At 36.2% G+C, this 12712-nt stretch overlaps 1 long non-coding RNA gene across 1 annotated transcript; it reads left to right on the forward strand.

Annotated features, from left to right (window-relative positions):
* Positions 1-2991: 2991 nt before the first annotated feature.
* Positions 2992-11942, forward strand: LOC139968925 (uncharacterized). The gene is made up of 5 exons (XR_011793587.1): positions 2992-3238; positions 4589-4715; positions 6364-6475; positions 9036-9193; positions 9762-11942. It is a non-coding gene; the product is annotated as an uncharacterized lncRNA (long non-coding RNA).
* Positions 11943-12712: the final 770 nt, after the last annotated feature.

Raw genomic sequence — 12712 nt, forward strand, 5'->3', positions numbered from 1 at the left:
GATATAATGATATTCTTTATAGCAAGTGATTTTAATGTTATGATCACAAGCTGGCTGAAAAAATATACCATAATATATCTTACAAGCATGCAGCTATTTTTTTGGGTTGGGGGGGGGGGTGGTCAGGTCGACCGTTGTTTATATAGGATCAGCAAAGTCGTTGGGAGCTGGGGTTAGCATCGATGTGGGGCAGATCTCCATGCCCCTGCCCCCATATCCCACCGTGCTACTGTTTACAAACAAGTGAAAGCGAAATTTTCCAAATGCATCCATGTAAACCACAAATGAATACTTCTACAGAAAGGCTAACCTAACACAAATAAGACTATAGGCATGCATGTGTGTTTGACAAGTAATACTGATGAGAACTCCGCATAGTGCATATTTTTACACAGTACAACTAAACAAGTCTACTACAGTACTATTATAAAAGTTACCAGCGTTAGCCTTTTCACACAATAGATCTAGCGTATTTTTTCACCTTTCTAGGATTCCAGCATACGTTTTATCAAAAATCGCACCAAATCGGTAATTCACAAAATAATTACTTTGTTTTCTGAAACTTTGAGACCAAATTACCACTTGGCAACCCAATAAAATATATTTATAGGCTTCCGTGGCTTTTACACTATAATACCGCGTGAACTGTTTTAATATTAATGGGTTTTTCATACTTGGATTTTTCATTAGGACTGAATCAGCATTTTTGTAAAATCCACAGTTAATTTTCTTGTATTATTTCCTGATTGTTATTAACCGTTTTAACTTGTTAAAATAATCACTAGACTGCCTATGATATGAATCAGTGCAACGAGCAGTCAACGAATTATTGAAAACAACACATAACAAGTGAGTGAAACTGATTATCTAGCGTTTTCTGGGGTTTTATTTTGGCAAATCTAACGTTTTATTGTTACTTGTCGCTGGTAACCCTGATTATTATTATGCTAACCGTAAATGACCTTTGGCCACCCCGTACTAGTTTTTAGTGATTGACAGATCAGCTGTGCCGCAACCCATTACAACTCCCTGGTAGTACAGTAGATACTGTAGTGTAATCGCACAAAAACATCGTGTGTTATGACACATGTCACATACGTTGTACTCCCTGTCCCAGGGCAACTCCGAATATTGAGCCCATCGTTTTAAATTCTACACTTGTTGCTAGCGTCCATACTGACACGATTTTTATCGTCAACTCTTCTTCGAAATCGGGTGTTTTTCGTAAAAAGCATGCATCCTGAATTCCTGACCATCGTCGATACAATACTATATAATAATCATAACTGACCTATAGGGTTGGGCGATATATCGAAAATTATTATTATCGCGATAATTTTTTTTCAAGACGATATTTTTTGAGGATTGAACAAATGACGATAATTTCTTGTGAAAAAAATTTGAAATAGATGTAGAAAAAAAAATTCTCCGTTTTATGTGTAAATGTTATTCTAGCATTCCATGGTTAAGAAAGTTGAAAAGAAATATTTTATCAACTTCATTTACTGACTTTTGAACTTCGTAAAAACCCGTTCTTTACAACATTGACTGTATAGAGAACAAAACTCTGAAAATCAGTAGAGAAATTACCAATTGTGTACGAAAAGTAAGTTGGTACACCTTTCTAATTTTACGAAAGATCGAGCAAAATACTTTCGAAAAATTCACGCGAAACTGGCATATCGTGCTAAATGCAACAAGTGTCATGTAAACAAGGCTCTAGTACACCCATTTATGAATAAACCAGAAGACCACATCTGGTGTAAAGCGGGGGAAAGAAAGTATTTTCTAGAATTTCCAAAAAAAAATAATAATAATAATATCCTACCATAGTTAAGTTTATAGTAAATAGCCTAACCACTTCGTCGGTTACGGATCTCACGTAACAACAAAAACACAACTAATTGTATTTTGCGAAGTTGACGATTTCTACAAGGACATGGAAACAATATTTAGCATTAAGTTAATCACGCCTGGTGGCCTAAAACATGGAATTACAAGGTTTACTTTCATAAAGATGGCCATACTGTAGCTACTGGGGCCTTGATATCGTGCTATGTCTGTATGGTATAGACTGTGCCTCGTGTATCATGGGGAATAGATTGTTTTGTTCATACGGAGGAGTCGGTTGGCTTGAGGTGTGTTTTACTTACCTTAATGTTACGGGGATATTTACCTACTTTCCTTGAACGTCTAAGATAATATTTCGCATAACTTTACGGATCCTTTACTGACTGACCTAATTAATTCTAGAGTGGAGCCAAAGAATTTTACTCCATGAAAAGTTTTTTGGAAACGTGCCAAAAATGTTAACAAACAGGTGTTAGACAGGGGGGTTGTTTTGCAAGGTACCTGAGAAAATTTGAAGCACATTGTAGCCTACCGTGATATTTAAGTACGGTTAAACACTGCAGTTGTAAACTGATTGTTAGGCAGTCTAGAAACGGGGCTTTGCCGAACGTAGTTTGTTTGATAATATCGACAGTTTTGTAAGTTAAACTTTATAAAGATTGTAAGACATATTAATTCTCTTTTCATTTTATCACATAATATAGCTACTCTAACTTGTCATTTTAAAACTTTCATCAGTTTCGTGACAATTTAAATTCATAAAGTCAGTCAGTATTTTGAATCCTCAATTGCGAATTTTTTTATCGCCAGACACGCAAAAATACTTAACTTTTCCGGGGGCCTTCGCCCCTGGACCCCCACAAGGGGTTCCACCCCTTGAACCCAACGGGGCTCTAAGGCGGGCCTTGAACCCCACGCCATTATGCTCGGTGTGTTTGCTGCGCGAAAACACCGGTGGGAAATCGGCAGTTGTTTTTAGTGTGTTCGCGAACACACTAAAAACAACAAGAAAAAATTATCGTAATTATCGAAATATCGCGATAATTTTTGAACTATTTATCGTGACATTAAAAAGCAAATATCGCCCAACCCTACTGACCTATGAATCTAACGTAGCATTGTCACTCTAGGCTATGAACTTTGAAAACGAAAGTTTTGGACCAAATGTACTACTAGTACGCGATTTCCGGCTGCGAATGACACATTTCCAATCCGAATTTTTTACCGGCCCGGGCAAGGATCAGATCCATAGTACGGCTCGAGTGCAAATGCGACTGGATCAATGCATCAGTTTACCCCGTGGAGAGATGATCGTCTGATAAAATCAGAGGACCTGATCTGGATCTTGTATAAAAGCACAAGTCCAAGAACAGATTTAAGAACTTAGGTAAGTGCTAATTTTCAAATTTAATCTTTATAGCAGCAAATATGCTTATATACTTCATTATTGCATACTGTACATGGTGCATATTGCTATAATTTATTTCAGGCTTTTCCAGTTACAAACATCCCCCTCCCCCCCCCCAAGAAAAAATAACAAAACAAATAACAGTTTTGGCATATATATGTCCCTGCATGGTCCAGTGTGCAGATTTTTACTCACATTTGTTGCTCTCACTATGTGTGATTGTGGGAACTAGGGACTGTGTCCCAATGGCTAGGAAAATTATTGAAGGTCAGGCTATTTTATTGAAGTTAATGAGTTTTGTCCTTTTTTACAAGTTGTACTGAAGTTTGGTAGAACAGTACCATTTTGACAAAATATTGTCAACTAAAAATTCACTTTTCAACATTGCAGCATTGATACTGACATTGGAGAAGTCCTTTCCCTCCATACATCCACATACAGTACCTCTCAGATGTGCAAGATTTCTTAACAGGGCTACACAGTCTGCATAAAGTACTAACCTCAGAAGCAATCAATCACAACAATATTGTCTTGCCTGATTGCAACTCCATTGTGGAAATAAAACCTGAAAACTTTGTCCCTTTGGTTGTGGTCAAACAGTGTGTCAATAAAGGATCATATGACACCTAGCCAGTTCATATCACAGTGTAAGGCAGTCTATACTGCAGCAACCAACAGTGAATATATACAGTCTTCAAAAGCAGGGTTAACCACAGAAAGGGAGTAAAACTGTTGAGCAGTGGTCATGCTCTGAGGACTTACTCTTTCAATGCATGCCTTTGGATACTGTTTCACCGGGGAGCTGCTAGTAGCAGCTCCCTGGCTCATGTTATTGTGGTGTGCAGCTGAGTAAATGAAGATTTAGTTGTGCTCATTTGTCATTGTGCTCCACTTTAATGGGAAACAAAATGTGTGAAGGAAACCTAACAAATTTTAACAAATTACCAGTTTTCTGTCAGAATGTAAAGAGGATGATCCTGACAAATTGGACATTGAGCCAACTCTTTTCTCATCTCCACACAAAAGCAAGGGAAATACATCCCTACCTAATACACTTAAAAGGAACGTGAGCATGGATAATGAAATGGAAAATTTGGAAGAGGAACCAACTTTAAATAATCATACTAAAACAAAACTTTCACTGTCGTTTGAATGGGGCAGTCACTGTGAGTCACAACATCAGTACTATTTCTCCAGATACAACAAATGATTCGCTGCAGTTGTACCGTGACATAAGTTCAAATGGAAGTAGTAGCAGTAGCTTTGGTATTGCCAGAGATTTTTCTGCATCAATTTCTTCATGTGATCAAAACCTTTTTTATTCACCAGGAGTGAGAAAAAACGAAGGAGACGCAATCAAGCATTTGATCCACTGCCTATGTTCCAATCTGATTGCTGTGATGGTAGCTGTATCAAATCGCTTTCTTACGATGACCTAGAACAGTCTTTTCTAGAGGTTCGTGAAGTGAGGGAAACTGAGCTAAAGCAATTCACTCTGGACAAGATTTGGATTCATCAGGAAAGATCATGTCACACCTGAGACAAATCTTGTTCTATTTATGTAATTTGTGGGAAGATTGTATGTGAGAAAGCATTTTGTATGTTCTTTGGTATTAGTAGCAAGTTATTCAAAGATTGTCTGAAATAATTTCAAGTTGGCAAGAAAAATGCAATTCATGGCAATAAAGGCAAGAAAAGGATGAGAACAAAAACTCCATTTGCACTAGCTTGGATGAGGTGTTTATTTGAACATATTGGAGATTACATGCCCCACAAAACAGAAGTGCACCTTCCAGTGTCATACACAAAGACTTCTCTCCATGCACGCATGAATAAGGAAATGATAGAAATTGGCATTGGTGAACAAAGCATCATTTCCAAGGAATACTTTATGGAAATCTTTAGAAGAGTTCAAGATTCCTAATTATTTTATCTTGTGAATGTGCATGGATTTATGACAGTTATTGTTGCATACATTGCATGGGAAAAGGGGAATAAAATTTCAAATTCCTCATAGCTAGTAGCTTTAAATTGATTAACTAGCATGAAGACATTGATAAAGTATACTGAAACTTGTGAGGTCGAAAGTGCTGTTGTAAGACTGTTTTGCCAAAATTCAATTTCACACAAGCAATAGCTGTGTACATTACAAATGATAACTTTCAAGTACTGTACATGGTCTGCTGATCAATCACAATTGGTGGGTTTTAGCCTGGGGTGTCAAAACCACAGGCATTGCATCCTTTTATCTTTGCTGACTATGGAGGCTTTAACTTCATACAATCCAGTGACATTTAATCTGTTTAGTTAACTACATGTGCAGTCCATTAAACATTTCTTAAGAAAAATTCATGTGTCTCTATTGTTAGCTTCAGCTTCAGCAAGCACAAAGACTGTACTGTACATACTGGAGAGAATACACCTCACAGCTAGTGTGCCACTAAAGCTGCATTATCATTCCTTAAAAAACATTAGAATTATTGTCAAAAATTTTGATTTAAAGAAGTTCTAAAGAACATGTTACATAAGTTTGATTGCAACCTCCACTCAAATCAGGAGTAAAAGTACTTTCTGCTGAAATGTCAATGAACAACTCCCTTAGATAGTGACATTTTCAGAAAGTTCCCCCAAATATGCCAGAAATTAAAATATGCTTACCTTTGGTCAAACTTCTTTAATTGTTTTAATTTCCACCTTTGAGGACATTTACCTCAACTGTCCGGGAAAATGATTAGGGTCTTATTTCCAAACATCCCTATCAATTGGTCTAATAAATAACATGAGAAGATGTTGTACAGCTTTACTTGTTCTTTTCTCAATAGCAACTCTAAACACCCTATACTCCTTTAAAGGAATTCTCTAAAGTACCTAAAGAATGCTTAACTTCAGTTATAATTAGTAACAAAATTCAACATGCTCATTGCATTATTCTATGGGTATTCATAAAAACAACATGGTTCAAATTGACACAATAAAACTCTATCACTAATCACTACATAACTTTTTCTTGATTAGGTTAAGCAGTTCAATTTTACACCTTTGTGTGAAGTAAAACTTATACTTTAAATGCTTAATTAAAGTATTTCAACATTATATTTTTCTAGACGACTGAGTTTACTGTGGGTGGTACTTGAAAGAGGTAGCGGAAAGAACGAGGAGTGGAAAGAAAAATGAAGAATGCCGACAATTGCAAGAAGTTCATCTTAATCATCTTAAGTGAGTCAAAATATTTTACTAATTTAGAGTTAAAAGTTGATGTCTGCTTTCCTTTTTGAATCCTTGCAGAAGTCAAAAGCAATAGAAAGACTATCTATTCCTTCAAGTCCTCTATATGTGTGGGTGTGTCAGTGATGCTCCTAGTTAACACTTATCTCTTTCAAAAACTTTCTTGAACTACAAATTGGATATAGTAGCCCTAACTAAGATGATAAACCCTAAAGTTCAGAGAAAGGTCATTGGATCGGTCTCAATTTTTCGTAACAAGTAACTAAAATGGCAGAAAATGAGATAGCCTGGGTCTTTTCTGGCCCTACTTTGAGTGTGCTCTATATTCACAGGCAAAGGCATGTTTGAGTTTTACTTTCCATAGGATCCTTGCCCAGTAGTAGTTGTACGGGAAAAGTGCAAAAAAAAAGTCAAGCGGGTGGTACGTTTTATGAACAGCGCCCTTAAACTTAAGAAATCTCACTTCTGGCCCTAATTGGGGGTCCATTTTGGGCCTGTGGGTATATTTCAATTTTTTTTAATACCATTTTTTCAGGAGCGTATTGTTTCTATTTTTAGAAACTCAAGTAAAAACGTTGTGTATTTTGTGTTATCTACTCAAATTTATGACTCGAAAATTGCGAAAATCACCTCGTTCATATGTATGAAAATGCTTGCACAAGCCGATTTGAGTAATTCAAATGACAACAACTTCTTAGCATTAGCATACAGGTGCTTAACAATTAAGAGGGTGGTCCACTAGCATAAGGGCTACCAATAAACTGCATTTCCAGGGTCATATGCCGAACGATGTCTGTGAACAGCACCCTCAAACATCACATTTTACAAATATTTTGGGCTATTTTGGGCATTTCAAGGTCAAATTTGGTCACAATTAAAAGTTTTATTTTTGGTTTTCAATACAAACTAGTAAGATATGTATAGTTATGATGCAAAGAATGTGCTAAAACATATTTTATATAAGTTATTAATGCTCTGGAGGGCAGCTTAAAGTGGCATATATGAGAGTTATATCAGCCCTACAGAAACATGCTTGCGAGGGCAAACAGTGGTAACATTATATCTTCATTCAAGGAGATCATGCTAACAACATTAAAAACTATTGAAATGTATTAAAAGGGTTCTGTCTAATACTCTTTGGCTCCCACCCCCCCCCCCTAACACCCTCCCCATAGTGCACTATGCATATTTGTATACATGCATACAGTATGTGACTGACTTCTACTGCAAAGAGACTGCATAAACATGCATTCAAGGTATACTGAATTATTGGTATGGTCCACAGTGTGCACTATATATGTGTGTACATGTTCAGTACAGTGTTATTTTACACCAAGTACTATTAAATACACACTGTCCAAAATAATGAACAGTATACACACTGTACATGTATTTACTGGTTAAACATTCCTTTTAAATTATTGAAAGTCTTTTAATTTATTGAATTAGCAAAAGAATTATACACTACATTGCAAATATTTAAAAAGACATTGAAATATGCACTATGCACTATACTGTATATGTGTGTACATGTTCAGTACAGTGTTGTTCTACACCAATTACTATTAAATAAACACTGTCCAAAAACATGTACAGTACACACTGCACATTTATGTACTGGTTAAACATTCCTTTTAAATTATTGAAAGTCTTTTAATTATTGAATTAGCAAAAGCATACACTAAATTGCAAATATTTAAAATGATATTGAAATATGCACAGTATTGAATGGAATGACCAGTACACAGTGTGTACTGTACATGATTGTGGACAGTGTGTATTTATTTAGTGCTTGGTGTAAAAATAACACTGTACTGAACATTTACACACATATATAGTGCACACTGTATGTATGCACTGGTTCACATTCATATTCTAATCTGATATAGGGTTGGGTAGAGGATGTGGGTGGGAGGGGGTGAGTTACATGCATACAGACAATTTGAAGCAGAAGATTACCTTACCAAATAATTCAGTATACCTTGAATGCATGTTTATGCAGTCTCTTTGCAGTATTAAAATTCAGTCACATATGCATACAAATCTGCATAGTGCACTATGGGGAGGGTGCTGGGGGGGGGGGTGAGAGGGAGTCAAAGAGTACTAGACAGAACCCTTTTAATAAATAACATTTCAATAGTTTCTAATGTTGTTTTACATGGTCTCCTTGAATGAAGATACAATGTTACCACTGTTTGCCCTCGCAAGCATGTTTCTGTAGGGCTGATGTAACTCTCATGAGCCACTTTAAGTTGGTTGCTAGGCGGGGTCGTAACCTAGCAACGAAAAAGTTTCAAATTTTTTTTTTGCCCAATTTCATCCTTTGAGACATATGGCAGGACACCATATCAGTTCCAGGCGATTCTAAGAGGGTCGACGTGGAATCGACCCAAAAATCTGTTGATTTGGCATGGATTGACCCATATATCATTTACATTATTTCTCAAATGATATTGGATCAAAACTCAAATCAATATTTCTTATCTGATATCGTAAACCCTGTATCAGTTAAGAGTTTATTTTGTATCATAATATGTTCTATTTTTACTAGGTCAAAAGGAGAGCAGTAACATCTTGCCCGCACTAAGGCGTGCCAGGTTTCTTTGGAACTGAATACCCTTATAGTCGATGGAATGGACCAATCAAAGACTGATCTGCCAAATTTGTCCAGAGTGAAAAGGATGTAAAACATCCACATCCACATAACAGGTCAGTACTGTATTATCATGGAGGTCTGTTTTACCTCCATGGTATTGTGAAGTGACCTAAGAGTGCACAAGACGGAAAGTGTTTATGTCATTATAAGTGTAAACATCACGTTTTCTGGTTTCCGAGAAATTGTAATCCTACAGTATGAAATTGTAATGTCATGTTGGTGTATAGTACAGTATGTATGTGCGTGAGCAGTATGTGTGTGTGGGTGTTTATACAGGGTGTTTGTTTGTATGATGCCTTGTTTTACAACACAATGTCTCAAGAGGGGAAGCTTGATTATCTTCATAAATAGTATAAGGATGGACACCTAAGGTTACAAGAAGTCTAGTGTTCCTATTGTTTTGGTTGAGGTCAAATCAATTCTGTTCTTTATTTTGTTGTTCTGATAAAGATTATGGCCTTAGTATCCATCAAATATTATGTGACTGTTTTGTTTTGTTTGTTAAAGCACATAGTAGGTTAATTATCAAACTTTATTTAATAGCAGAAAACAAGTAATAACAACCTCTTTATCATACATGTCAATGAAGTAGTATATATTCATTCTTCTCTTTCTTTTCAGGTGTCCTAATTCACACTAAAGGTCCATGTGACAAGTTTGCATATATGTTATGACTGATCTGAAGCATATCCAACATGATTCAAACATGACCATTACATGCAATTTGTGGACACTAGTGAAGCACAAGGATACTCTTGGGAAGGATCTGTTTTTGCAAATGGATAATTGTTACAGGGAGAATAAGAACCGCTATCTTCTGTCCTTCTGCCCTTCTGCCCTTCTGCTCCTTGCTTTTAGAGTTGAAGATCTTCAGAGTGGTGATATATATAAATGTTATAACTTTGCTAAAGAAGTTATTGAAGTATCTGACTATATTCAAGTTGGGAATATAGCAGCCGTAAACCTCATTGATTCAAGCACACGACCATACTTTGGAGAAGTCACTAAAATTTAAAAGGATGAGGTTATTTTACATTGGATGAAGGGATCCTGGACTGGAGACTGGAAACTGCTAGACTGTGGCCAAGGAAGAAATAAGCAGCCATACACACCATCAGTTTCTTTCCATTCCTTAATGTTCTGGGACTTTAATTTAACCCATAAAAATCGCCTTCCAAAGAGGGAAGTCTGTGACTTGAAAGAAAGATATGCAGCTATAGATAAAGAATTTGAGCTGAATAACTAGGAAACCTTATGTTTTACACATACTATTGATTGGGCAGTGTGTACTCTTATTTTCTTGCAACAAACTTGTGTAAAAGAAGATATGTAGTTTTGAGAAACACACACAATTTTGTTGGTGTATTGCTACACTTAACTGGTTGGGGCGTACTGGTACGCCCCAAAGATATATACAATTTATCATAGGGGTGTATTTCTACTCTAAACTGGTTAGGGCGTACTGGTACGCCCCAAAGATATATACAATTTATCATAGTGGTATATTTCAACACTTAACTGGTTGGGGCGTACTGGTACGCCCCAAAGATATATACAATTTATCATAGTGGTCTATTGCTACACTTAACTGGTTGGGGCGTACTGGTACGCCCCAAAGATACATACAATTTATCATAGGGGTGTATTTCTACTCTAAACTGGTTGGGGCGTACTGGTATGCCCCAAAGATATATACAATTTATCATAGTGGTATATTTCAACAAAAGATATATACAATTTATCATAGTGGTCTATTGCTACACTTAACTGGTTGGGGCGTACTGGTACGCCCCAAAGATATATACAATTTATCATAGTGGTCTATTGCTACACTTAACTGGTTGGGGCGTACTGGTACGCCCCAAAGATATATACAATTAATCATAGTGGTGTATTGCTACACTTAACTGGTTGGGGCGTACTGGTACGCCCCAAAGATATATACAATTTATCATAGTGGTATATTGCTACACTTAACTGGTTGGGGCGTACTGGTACGCCCCAAAGATATGTATATAATTAATCATAGTGGTGTATTGCTACACTTAACTGGTTGGGGCATACTGGTACGCCCCAAAGATATATACAATTTATCATAGTGGTCTATTGCTACCCTTAACTGGTTGGGGCGTACTGGTACGCCCCAAAGATAAATACAATTTATCATAGAGGTGCATTTCTACACTTAACTGGTTGGGGCGTACTGGTACGCCCCAAAGATATATACAATTTATCATAGTGGTGTATTGCTACACTTAACTGGTTGGGGCGTATTGGTACGCCCCAAAGATAGAACTTATTACAAGTAGAGGTGTATTGCTACACTTAACTGGTTGGGGTGTATTGGAACGCCCCAAAGATACAAAAAAAAAATTGTACAATATATCCATTTGCCCCAAAATGACTATTTATCAAAAAATACTTGTATTTTATGTTCGCTTTGGGAAAATCATACCAAAAATAATCATATATTAAATTTTTGCTATGTTTTGTCAACTTGATTGATAAAAATCTTTGCTTTTGTTAGTAAGTGATGGTTTATTCAAAATTCAGTGAATGTTATGGCTAAATTGCTTAATTTGTTAGTATCTGTAACAGCAAACTCTTTTAAGACATCTAATCCACCAGAATAGAGATAAAATGTTTATGTCTGCTCGTTTTACTATGAATTAACAAGGTAACACTGTTGTGTTAAATTATTCCATGTAAATGGCTATGTATCCTGCATTTCTGAATAAATGTATATTTACAGAATTTTACAAATAAGAAATGTTACATGCAAATAAATGAGAAAATACGCAACATATTTCAAATGTCATATTTTTCATGTACTAATACAATGCAAAAACCAGGCCTTGGTTAACAGACCACATTTCAACGTAAAAGGGTTGAATTCACTCGTACATCTTTCATTTTTCAGCTTTTACTTGGAGAAAAAGTGAAAAGTCATATTTCCTTAATTACCCAAATGTTTCCTAGTCTCTTCACCATATCTTGACGTGATTTCATATCAAATTTAAATGACTAAAACTCCTTCAAATGCCACTTTTGTCTCAAGAGAAGCGTTTTCTGGGTTCTGAAAATCCGTTATAAGTATTCTGACAGAAATTTGAGATCTTTCATAACTTTCATTTTTGGCCAAAATTTATCAATTTTGTAATACTATACTCTTGTGAGTTTGTTCTACTTTGGCCAAAATCACGACTTTTGGATTTCTTCTCGAAAATGGCTTCCTGGCTTGGGCTATCATAAAACATTCCACTTTTGCCACCATGACCGTGTAGATATTGAGCTAGAAGAGCTCAAAGTTTATCATGATGCTCTCAACCTATCTGCCAGCTGTCGTTGCGGAATTTTTTGTTTCACCCAAGATTTTCTATAATACCTTAAATCACACTCAATCCTCCGGATTTTTAGACCATCAGTAGTTTATTTCATCTTCTTCAATATTCAAGCATCAAAAAGAATGGCGATGACTCAGAAAATGCCACAAAAAAATAATTAAACACAGTAGGTCACTTTAGAGGTTTTTTTTTTCGATAATGGTTAACATCTCAGGCGGGCGTGCACTA

Source organism: Apostichopus japonicus, chromosome 6, assembly GCF_037975245.1.
Source record: "Apostichopus japonicus isolate 1M-3 chromosome 6, ASM3797524v1, whole genome shotgun sequence".
In the NCBI taxonomy this organism is placed as follows: Eukaryota; Metazoa; Echinodermata; class Holothuroidea; order Aspidochirotida; family Stichopodidae; genus Apostichopus; species Apostichopus japonicus.